Source organism: Hemitrygon akajei, chromosome 5 (genome assembly GCF_048418815.1).
Source record: "Hemitrygon akajei chromosome 5, sHemAka1.3, whole genome shotgun sequence".
Lineage (NCBI taxonomy): Eukaryota > Metazoa > Chordata > Chondrichthyes > Myliobatiformes > Dasyatidae > Hemitrygon > Hemitrygon akajei.
Window position 1 is genome coordinate 17,786,794 of NC_133128.1, and position 12,883 is coordinate 17,799,676.

The 12,883-nt window shown below is 41.2% G+C and overlaps 1 protein-coding gene across 4 annotated transcripts in view; it reads right to left on the reverse strand.

The window, feature by feature from the left end:
* Nucleotides 1-12,883, reverse strand: part of itsn1 (intersectin 1 (SH3 domain protein)) — a 233,172-nt gene that overhangs the window by 213,992 nt on the left and 6,297 nt on the right. The window lies entirely within an intron of this gene.

Genomic DNA, 12,883 nt, shown 5'->3' on the forward strand with positions numbered 1-12,883 from the left:
CTTAGAGGGATATGGATCATATGCTGGAAATTGGGACCAGCTGGGTAGGCACCACAATCAGAATGTACTCATTGGGCCAAATGGCCTGTATCCATGCTATGTTGCTCTATGAGTCTACCACTCCACTCTTCCCTTCAGGGTGAGTGACAGCAAAAGTAGAAGTCATAGGTTTTGGGTGAAAAGGTGAAATATTAAAGGGAAATCTGAGGGGAACTTCTTTACTCAAAGGGTGGTGCAAAGCTGCGGCAGGAGTGGCAGATGTAAGTTCAACTATAACATTTAAGAGAAGTTTGGATAGGTGTACAGATGGAAGTAGTTTGAGGGGCCATTATCTCGATGCAGGTAGATGGGACTAGGCAGAAGATTCGGTCTGCGTGGACTAGATGGGCCAAATGACCGGTCTCTGTGCTGTTATGCTCTATAACTTTAAGTATTTCCCAACTGGAAGCCATGGATGAACCAAGTAATCCACTCTCCACTCAAGTCCTGGTGTGAGGCATTCAAGTTGAGTGATCTTGACCTATACAGGAACCAGCAGGAATGGCAAGAGATATTAAACTAAGCTTGTGTACTGGACTGGCCACCAATTGTGGCAAGGCTTGTATGATATAAAAGGCTACAAACAAAGCCTTCAATAAGAGAAATATAATGAGAAATATTAAATGAGAAATATTAAACTGAAAAGAGCTATGCCTGGAATACAAAAGGTAAAAGACATACTGAAAAGGGAACATGTTAATAAAGGATTCAAAATTAAATGAAAATTAAATCTAGGATCATAATTCTTAACCCATCCTCCCCAAAGACAATCAGGGATTTTAAATTTAATTAATAAAAATAAAGATTGAAAAATGGCTTGGAAGGCTAAGGTTGGGGTGCCACAGGTATCAGAATCAGATTTATTATCAACGGCATGTGATGTGAAATTTGTTAACTTAGCAGCAACAGTTCAATGCAATACATAATCTAGAAGAGAAAAAACAATAATAAATTAAATTTTAAAATAATAATTAATAAAGTAAATCAATTGCAGTATATGTATATTGAATAGATTGGGGGAAAAAACATACAAAAAGCAGAAATACTGAAACAAAATGAGGTCATATCCAGGGATTCAATGTCCAGTTAGGAATCGAATGGCAGAGGGGGAGAAGCTGTTCCTGCAATCGCTCAGTATGTGCCTTCAGGCTTCTGTACCTCCTTCCTGATGGTAACAGTGAGAAAAGGGCATGTCCTGGGTACTTTGTAGGCTAGTACCCAAGAGCTGACTAGATTTACAACCCTCTGCAGATTCTTTCCATCCTGTGCCATAGCCTCACCCCTCCCCCATACCAAACAGTGATGCAGCCTGTCAGAATGCTCTTCACACTACAACTATAGAAGTTTTTGAGTGTATTTGTTGACATGCCAAATCTCTTCAAACTCCTAATAAAGTAGAGCCGCTGTCTTGCCTTCTTTATAACTACATTGATATGTTGGGACCAGGTTAGATCCTCAGAGATCTTGACACCCAGGAACTTGAAGCTGCTCACTCTCTCCACTTCTGATCCCTCTATGAGGATTGGTACGTGTTCCTTCATCTTACCCTTCCTGAAGTCCACAATCAACTCTTTCATCTTACTGACGTTGAGTGCCAGGTTGTTGCTGCGGCACCACTCCACTATTCAGCGTATCTCACTCCTGTACGCCCTCTCGTCACCATCTGAGATTCTACCAACTATGGTTGTATCGTCAGCAAATTTACAGATGGTATTTGAGCTATGCCTAGCCACACAGTCATGGGTATATAGAGAGCAGAGCAATGGGTTAAGCACACACCCGAGGTGTGTTGATCGTCAGCGAGGATATGTTATCACCAATCCGCATAGATTGTGGTCTTCTAGTTAGGAAGTCGAGGATCCAATTGCAGAGGGAGGTACAGAGGCCCAGGTTCTGCAACTTTTCAATCAAGACTGTGGGAACGATGGTATTAAATGCTAAGCTATAGTTGATGAACAGCATCCTGACATAGGTGTTTGTGTTGTCCAGGTGGTCTAAAACCATGTGGCGAGCCATTGAGATTGCATCTGCCATTGACCTATTGTGGCGATAGGTAAATTGCAATGGGTCCAGGTCCTTGCTGAGGCAGGAGTTCAGTCTAGTCACGACCAACCTCTCAAAGTATTTCATCACTGTTGATGCGAGTGCTACCAGGCAATGGTCATTAAGGCAGCCCATATTATTCTTTTAAGGCACTAGTATTGTTGCCTTTTTGAAGCAAGTGGGAACTTCCACCCGTAGCAGTGAGATGTTGAAAATGTCCTTGAATACTCCCACTAGTTGGTTGGCACAGGTTTTCAGAGCATTACCAGGTTCTCCATTGGGACCTTCCGCCTTGTGAGGGTTCACCCTTTAAAGACAGCCTAATATCGGCCTCTGAGACGAAGATCACCAGGTCATCAGGCACAGCCAGTATCTTCACAGCTGTAGTTGTGTTCTCCCTTTCAAAGAGGGCATAGAAGGCTTTGAGTTCGTCTGGTAGTGAAATACACAATCTGTATAAGGAGGTTGAATGCAAATTACCTATGTTTGTTAATGGTACAGAACTAGGTGGCTGTGTGGATTGTGATAAAAAAGGGGACTACAATGCATCAGAACATGGGAGATGGAATTATGTAGAAAAACACTAACTTATCCACAAGGTAAGCAACACCATTCGTAGGTCACCCACAATTGAGAATCATGGAAACCAACAGCAGTGGAACAGATTCTTTCATCCCATCTCATTTATGCTGACCTGTGGTGGCCATCTACAAACATCCCATTTGCCTTTGCAGAGACCAATATTGCCCTGTACTTTTTTTTTATCCAAGTACCTGCCCCAACACTTTTTAGATGTTATTGTATGGTTCCACTCCACTATCACCATTAATGACATATTCAGATATTCACAACTATCTGTGCAAAGAATAAAGATGATTACTGCTCAGATTTCCTTTAAATTTACCCCCACTCACCTTTAACCTGCCCCCCATAATTCTAGACTTCTCTTGAGATAAAGATACTAATTTACCCTATCCATGCCCCTTAATTTTATAAACTTCCATAAGGTCAGCCCTAAGCATCTACATTCCAGTTAGAACCTAGCCAGTCAATCCAATCTATACCTTTCCATTCCAGGCAACATCCTAGTGAATCACTTCTACACACTCTATTGCTACCACTCCCTTCCTACGGTATAACCAGTATTATAGATAATAACTCCATGTGTCATCTAACCACTGTTTGCGCAACACCACAGGAAATCCCAACTTTTGTATTCAATGCCTTGGCCTATAAAGACAATTACACATATTGGCTGGCGGGGGGATGGGATGAGGGCAGAGGTGCGTAAAATATGGGAGACGCGATGGAGGGCAGAGTTGATAGTGCCCAACAGGGATAGAGTCCCCCTGGTCCTCACCTATCACCCTACCAGCCTACAAATCCAACGTATAATCCTCCATAACTTCCACCACCTCCTACGTGATCCCACCACCAGCCACATCTTCCCCTCCCCCCCCCCCCACTCTCGACTTTCCGCAGGGATCGCTCCCTACGCGACTCCCTTGTCCATTCATCCCCCCCATCCCTCCCCACCGACCTCCCTCCGGGCACTCATCCCTGCAAATGGAAGAAGTGCTACACCTGCCCCCACACTTCTTCCCTCACCACCATCTCAGGACCCAGACAGTCCTTTCAGGTGAGGCACCACTTCACCTGCAAGTTAACTGGGGTGATATACTGTATCCGGTGCTCCCGATGTGGCCATTTATACATTGGGGAGACCCGCCACAGACTGGGAGACCGTTTCGCCGAACACCAGTGCTCAGTCCAGCAGTGGCGGGATCTCCCTGTGGCCACACACTTCAATTCCACAGACCACTCCCACTCTGATATGTCTGTCCATGGCCTCCTCTACCGTCAAGATGAGGCCACACGCAGGTCGATGGAGCAATACCGTATCTCCTGCCTAGGTAGCCTCCTACCTGCCGGCATGAACATTCAACTCACAGACCTCCGTTGATACCCCTGCCCCCCCCTTACCCCCATCCCTATCTATTATTTTAGTCTGGTTCTCTTTCTCTCTCTTTATCCCCCCCCCCCCCCCCACCCCAGCCCTACCTTTCTTTCTCTTTTATTTCGCATAATTCTCCACCTTCCCCCAGCCCATTTCCCTCCAGCCTATCACTTCCTAGCTCTCTACTTTATCCCTCCCCCCACTTCTTATCCCCCCTCAACTATCCCATGTTACTTCACTCCTGATGAAGGGTTTCGGCCCGAAACGTCGTCACTACCTCCTCCCATAGATGCTGTCTGGCCTGCTGAGTTCTGCCAGCATTTTGTGCCTTTACATATATATATATAATTGCAGTTTTGGGAAAAAAGGACTATCTTTTTCACTTGCATTGCTGCTGGACATGCACATTCATATTCCAAAGGCCCCTACCATTTACTCTATGTCCTACCAGAATTTTACCTCCTAAAGCACATCACCTCACATTTAATCTGTCACCACTCCGCCAACTTCTGCAGTTAAGCAACATACCTCTGTAACTTGAAAGATCCTCCTTTGCTTTTTATGACATGATTTTTTTATGCTGTATACAAACCTATCATCATAGCCCCTCCATTCTCATTGGTCCCACCACTTTGTTCCTTTTTGTTATGGACATCCGTCCAAAAAAAAATTACAATAACCTTCTGCCTCCAATTTTAGACTCATAGTTTTGCTTGATTGCTGTCTTTGCACTTTCATTAATGCTTCTTTTCAGGATTTCTGAATTTAACTTTTCCATAGCCCAACCCCACCCCTCCAATGTCTTCTAAATCTTAAATTGGCATTACTATTCCCACTTAATTACAAGACAGTTGATAGCTGAATCACCATTTTTACAAGGAGAGCTTATACATTTTACACTTTTTCCAAAATCTGTATTTCAATATTCTTTCATCTATTATTACCACTACATACATTCACTGTGCAGGTGTAGATCTGCTCTTGTGATGTTTAAACCAGATGCTTGGAACCGAAGTTTGAAAAAGAAAGTTCTTTCCTTTTATTTTTAATTATGGAATAAGTAATGCACACTTATTTTCACCTTGTATTCCAGTGACTGTTTCGTCACCTCACAACAACCGAACGGGAAAGGAAATTATTTCATCCATTGTCCTTCCTGCTTTTTAAGAATCAGAGTTTTACTTACTTCTTCCTCAGGGTGGTCCCTTCTTAACATGCAACTTTGAATGAAGAATACAATGTTTATGGGATTAGTTCTCGGGTTTATGAACCATATTCAGCCCATTTTACATATCGCCTGGTTAAAGTAGCATAGGAGAATTGCTGCAACAAATAATCTGCTGGAAGAATCAGGATTAATATTACTCTCATATTTCTTGAAATTTGTTATTTTGTGGCAGAAGTACAGCAAAAGACAGTTACTATAGTTAACAAAATAAATTGTGTTAAAAAGAAATAACAAGGTTGCACTCATGGACCATTCAGTATTCTAATGATGGAGGGGAACAAGCTGTTTCTGAATTGAGGGTGTGCTTTCTGCCTCCTACACATCCTCCCTGATGGTAGTAACAAGAACAGTGCAGGTCCTAAATAATGGATGCCACCTTCTTGAAGCGTCACCTCTTGAAGATGACCTCGATTGGAGGAAGGTTGTGCCTGGGGGAATCTACAACCCTCTGCAGCCTCTTGTGTTCCTGTGTATTGAAGCCTCCATGCCAGGCAGTGAGGAGCCCAGTGTCAAACAGTTTTTGTAAGGAAAGGAATTGTCAAAATTTCAGGCTGAAATCCTGGATTATGGTTTCAAAATTATTTATCAAGCCATTTACATAATGGATAAACTATTAGACAAACAATCCAGAGTTCCGAACTGATCCGGTGGCAAGTACTGGTTTACTCTAAAAAGAACATCCAAATCATTCATTTTCCTTCAATGCCAGGGACCCTGCCACACTCAAATTTTGCTATGTAATTGTTGTCTACTATGCCTGACTTTCAAGGGGCAAGCATTGGGCTTAGAAGGCAAAACCAACAAGATGATTCTGGAAAGTCCTCCAGCATCTCACAGAACACAAGCAGCAACAAGACAACAACAGCAAAGCAAGCCTCTTTCCCAACCTCCTATCCACCCACAGACATGTCTCCAATTCCTGGACAGGCCACCTCTGGGCCTCTAGTCCTTGGCTCTAGACATCATGCTTCCAACTTCAGACTTCACTCCAGGATTCACTAATCATGAATATGACCTTTGGTCCACAACTTCCAGACTTGCATGGACCTCTGATCCCAGTGACCCCAGACATTTGTGACCTCTTCAGGTTACTACCTCTGAACTTGGTTTGACTTTGCCATCTAGACTTTACTGATGTCTGGGTATCGGCCCCAGAACTTGTTGATCATGGATTCTTGACTTCTGGGCTCACATGGACCTCTGATGGAGCGAGTCAGACAGCAGTGATTCTTGAAGTTTAGGATATTGAACCACGACTTGAGTGCTAGGCAAAGAAACCACCTGTTGATTACCTATTCACAGCCAAGTTACTGAACCAGCAGTCCAAGTTTAACTTTAGTTGGATGAATCACCTGGCATTCTTGCAATATGACTAGCATCTAAAATTCACAGTAGCCAGCTTGATCTCATGGGTGATGAGAGGACAAGGGGGAAAGTAATATCCTTGTGAAGTACTATCTTCACATTGAGGCAACATCCATAGTACTTAATGCAATGAGACAGATAGAAAGTTGGCAGTATGGAAATATAATCAGCAAGCATCAAAGCAGATTTGTATTTCAACAACATCTGCAACATTATAGCTAAAAATCTCACTACTATCAAGTTAAAGCACTATCGCTGGATCAACATGCCAAAAGCAGCAGCAAATATACCCAGAGATGTCACTACTTGATAATTTAAATGCAAGCACATATTGACGACGATCCTACACCATTAAATCAAATCTCTCCAGTGTTGGACAATCAAAGAGCAGGTGTGAAGGAAGGAGCTCTATTAACATTCAATCTGCTTCAGTCCAAAGTGCAAATGAATCATCCAGCCTTGCTCCCACTCAAAACATCTATTGCAGAAAGTTGTTCACAATCAATTGTTCAGACTGCACATCAAGAAGAAATGGCTGAGCAACTTAACAAGCCCAAAGATACCTTTCTCCAACTTCACCATACGACTTTAACATTATATGGAAAATTCCTCAGAGAGGCTCTGCTTACATAAAGCAGATTAAATTCAACTCAGTCAATTATCACACCAAAATTTTTAGTCAATAATGTGGGAACATGTCATCTTCTGCAACAATTATTCACTAAAAACATATCCAGATTACTAGGTCCAACCTAGACATAAATGCTCAGTTTTCAGAGAGGCAATATCACAAAGGTTACCACCTTTGCATGAATTTCAGACTATATTATCAATGAGTCCAACCAAAAGGTTAAATTCAAGTTGGAATGTCACTCAATACACTTGAAACAGCGTTCCTCCAGGGCCAAGATGCAAAACACAGCACAGTTACAGTAGCAGAAAAATCATATAGTCACAAAAGATATATAGCCCAAGCCCCTGAGTGGCATGGCCTGTAGACTGATGGTGCGTGGGACATTGTCCTGGTCCAGCTTGTCTTCCACTGAGCGAACACTGATGGGAAGTGCCAGCCTCCAACCCAAGTAGGTCCGTAGAGTGAGTGAGTCTCAGTCTCTCCCTCCCTCTCCATCTCCTCTCCTGAGCAACTGCAATAGGCAACACCATGGCATAAGGGCCTGATCTGCACCACAACTAAGGCAATGCTGCTACCCTGCCGTTAGTCTCACCAGTGAACCAGTCTTCCAGTATCTACAATACCAATGTCCAACAGGTTCTTGCCATCACAATAAAAAAACTGGAATCAATGTGAATCAAGATAAACCTCTACTGGATGACGGTCTTTGTTAGTAATTTAGGATTTCATGGCTGATAAGCTCTCATCCCCAAAACATAATAGCAGAAATTCCACATGGCTATGTTACAGTTTTGTACTGAGGAATGATCTAAAATTCCTCTGCGACGGAGTAACATAGAAAATAGGTGCAGGAGTAGGCCATTCGGCCCTTTGAGCCTGCACCACCATTCAGTATGATCATGGCTGATCATCCAACTCAGAACCCTGTACCTGCTTTCTCTCCATACCCCCTGATCCCTTTAGCCACAAGGGCCATATCTAACTTCCTCTTAAATATAGCCAATGAACCGGCCTCAACTGTTCCCTGTGGCAGAGAATTCCACAGGTTCACCACTCTCTGTGTGAAGAAGTTTTTCTTCATTTCGGTTTTAAAAGGTTTCCCCTTTATCCTTAAGCTGTGAACCCTCGTTCTGGACTTCCCCAACATCGGAAACAATCTTCCTGCATCTAGCCTGTCCAATCCCTTTAGAATTTTATATGTTTCAATAAGATCCCCCCTCAATCTTCTAAATTCCAGTTAGTATAAGCCTCGTCGATCCAGTCTTTCTTCATATGAAAGTCCTGCCATCCCAGGAATCAATCTGGTGAACAATGCAAGTCTAGTAAGCAGCTATAGGAAACGTTTGGTGGAGGTTATTGCTGATATAGGAGGTTCTCTACCAGTTATTAAGTACAAGGGTTCACATACTTTTTCCAGCCTGAACAGTGAACGATTAAACAATGTATTCAATAAAGACATGAAGTATAATTGTTTGTATGTTATTAGTTTAGGCAGATTGTACTTAACTATTATCGTGACTTAGATGAAGGTCAAACCACAATTTATGAGTAATTAATGCAGAAAACCAGGTAATTGCAAAGGGTTCACGAACTTTTTCTTGAAGCTGTATGTCAGCTTTTTAGCAACTGGTATAGAATTATTTCACCTGGTCAGATTGCATGTGTTAAGTGGAAAGAGTTAACATTTCAGTTCAATAACTTATCAGAGCTCAAACATTATAAAAACCAGAATATTCAAAATAAAGTAGTCAAGACTAAACAAAACTTAAAAATTTGGAGGAAAGAGCTATGCTCAAGGATTGAAGGTCAGCCATTCATAACAAGTGAAAATAGATAGGCCTAATCAGAGGTATGCATTTGCTGCTATCCTGAGTTCCCGACTACATATTCATTCACATCTATGTCTTAAAAATTTGCAAGTCGTTCTAAGCAAAATACTATCTTAACTGGTGAAAGGTGGGATAAGGGGCTGATTGACAGAATGGGAATGGAACATATTGTAGCCAGTGATAAGTAACAAAAATGTAGTAAAATGAAGTCATAAGCACCAAAAATAACTGTTGACCCAGCAGCATGCAAATGATAGACACAGCAGGACTGATTATCACTGTCCAACTAACTACAAGATAAGCCGCAGGAGGCTTGTGCATCTGTATTGAAATAGGTGGAGTAACCCACAGAGGTGTGACAGATGTTCATTGGAATGTGGGGGTCTCTGCTCTTTAATTTAGGAAAAGACAGCACAGCCATACAAGTGTCTGCAATAGCAAAGTGGAAATATGGAACACCGCTCCAGCAAGAATTCACTAGAGGTACTCAATATTCAGGTACTTGAGGCAAAGTCAAAAGGACCAAATACACACCAAAAGATGCAAGTTAAATATGAAGAAAATACTAGAGTCAACTGGATAGCTCTGATAGAAAGGTCACTGAGAAGTCTGGTCTATATCTCTCTCCACACATCCTGTCTAATCTATTAAGCATTGTCAGCATTTCCACAGAAGGCAGCCATTTGGTCTCTCTGCAAGAGCAATCCAGTCAGTCACACTCTCCTGCTCATAACTGCCATTCTCTCTACAAATATCTATTCTGCTTGCATCTGAGTATCAGAACTGAATCTGCCTTTTTTTTTTAAAAAAAAACTGCCCTTAGCATTAAGTTCCATTATGTTTCCACTCTCATGTTTAAAACCGAAGTTTGCTTTCTTAGAGATTCTATGGTTCTTTGCGCAATAAACCTGATGCTTGGCGTCTTGTCAAACAAAATTTCTCTCTGCCTGCTATCTGCACCTTCTACAATTTTAAGTATCTTTTTCAAACCTTCTCTCAACTTCTACTGTGACAGGAAAAATAAATCAGTTTCTTCAAATTGCTACCTGTAAGGAGTTTGTGCCTTCACCCCACCGCCATAACTGGGCAAGTTTCCTCCGGGTGCTCTGGTTTCTCCCCCACAATCCAAAAATGTACAGATTAGGGTTAGTGAACTGTGGCCATACTATGTGGGCATAGGAAGCATGATGACACATTCTAGGGGCTGTGCTGATCATTGACGAAAACAATGCACATCACTTTATGTTTTGGTGTTTTCGTTGTGACAAATAAAACTAATCTTTAATCTTTCTTTCTTTGACATATCCATAACTAAATTACCTCATTTCTGGTTTCATTCAGAAATAACAATGAATGAACTTCTAAAGTGAAAAATCCAACTCCAAAGTTGATGAGAGAAAATTTTCCTTTCTCAGCAATAAAACCTACAAGGTAGCAGAATGTAAAAAGCAGGTTTAAAAGATCCTCACAAATTTCTAATTACCACCCAACGTTTGAGTGATACAAAACCTCACAATGCATAATTGCTAAGGAGATACAGCATAGTAAGCCAACAAGTAGTGCAGGCTTCTATCAACTTCAGTAATAAAGGTTCAATGCAGAACCTCAGTGCATAGTCCACACAAGGAGCGCCTATTCCCCATGAACATATGTAAGCCATTAGTGACAGAATCAGAGCTGAATCCATTGTCCAGGCTACCATCAAGGTGATGGTACAGAGCCTGAAGACACACACTCAACATTTCAGGGAACAGTTTTTTACCCCTCTGCCATCAGATTTCTGAATGGCCCAATGAACCCATGGATATTACCTCAATATCCCATACGCTTGTGGTATTAAGCCTGATTCTGAGGTTGTAGGGAAATAAGTTGAAGAACAGGATTGCTCTGAGCTGGCATAGATTAATGGGATGAATGGCCTATGTTGTAAGGAAACACGAAAATAATATCACTGCTAAATGATTCTCACTAAAATATGCGTGGTATCAGAAATAACATAGGCACCAACTTCATGAACTGCTATAAATAATAAATAAGCCTTCAATTTGTAATTGTGTCTAACTGTAACTATGTGGAACTATTTTTGTACATTAGTAATAACCATGATTAAATGCTTCACTTTTGCCATATAGTAAGCATGGGATGGTGAATCCAACAGCAAAACAATGAGAATGGAACAAGTTGATCCAACTAGCCAGTATCATGTATTCTTATTCATAAATTTACTTGATGCGTGCATCTCTTCAGTCCCATCTCATTACTAAATGATGCAAAAAAAATGTTAGGAAATTTAAACCAAATATTTTGACAACCCATATCAACGATAATAAACCTGATTCACTTACGAGACTGTCTCAATGGACTTGGAGAGTATGCCAATAAAATCGTAAACTTATTTATGAACTACTGAAAAACTATCTTCCACAGGTTTATGAAAATGCTAAACAAATGCAGGACATTGGGCCAATAAGTAGTGAGCTTGACATGATTTCTACCAACATGGATGGTAGAGGCATGGAGGGTTATGGTCAAGATGCAGATTGATGAGAGTAGGCAGTTTAATGGTTTGGCACAGACTAGATGGGCTGAATGGTCTGTTCCTTGAGCTATATTTTCTATGATTTGATTAAGCTTTGAATTTTATCTCAAGGTATTTCCTAATTTAGTACTGCTGAAAGAAAAAAAATTATAGACACCTTGCAGACATCTTAGTTTTTAATTTTTTTTTTAAAACAGCCACTGAGGCACAAAACACATTCAACACCAACTCCATGCAATCTGGCACAATACAAAAGTACACCCATCAAACTCAGACTAAATATTAAACTTATTTTATTACTACAGGAGGCTGGAGTAATCATAAAGACCAGAAGGATTAATTACATTATTATGTTTTATCAAAAGGACAATGCTAAAATGTAAGCTGAAAACTACTGAAATTTTCACTTGCCAACAATAATTTCAAACTGCTCAGTTTACAGAGAAAAGGATTTGACAGCCCAAACATCTGACATGCTGAGTATTTCCAGTATTTTCTGTTTTATTTTAGATTCCAGCATCTGTAGTTTTTCTTTGACTTTCACATCCAAAACTATTCAGTGATCTGGTGCCAAGAATGGAAAGGACTCTCATTTTTTTTTGGTTGAAACATGGTCAAAGCAGCAAAACATGTTCATACCTTGCTTTCCTTGACTATTTAGAATTTGTGAGTTTGTTACTTTGTATTAAGCCCAACATTAAATGAGTACTTTGTAATTAGTCTCTACTAAGGACAAAGCTGATCTCAGATTCTTAGTAGAAGGGAAGGTGGTGGAGATAACAGATGTAGTGAAAACAGATAAGAGGGTGTAGTAGAAATGCTGCTTATGCTCACAGTTATCCAGAGCCACTCGGTTTGGTATGTGATCAAGGCTGCTGCGTGAGGGGGGGGGGGGGGGGGGGGGGGGGGGGGGGGGAGAGAGAGAGAGAGAGAAACACAGAGAGGGGCATGAGATGAGACTGCAAAAGGACTTGCTGTAATTCTCCAATCCTTCTTTTATCAAAGAAGAGGTAACGGTAGGAGCTCATGGCATGAAAAAAGGTTAGGAAGGGGAGAGGCCAGAGGACTTGGCAAATCAAACCAACATATTCAAAAAGGTGTGCAAGGACGTATAGGCACATCTGGACCTGTCAGCTTAACTTCGTTTGTGGGAAAAAGTAAAAACAATAACCAAGGAAAATCCTAATATGAACTTGGAAAGTTTTGTGTTAATAAAGGAGAATCAATGCAGAATCTTCAAAGTAAAGTA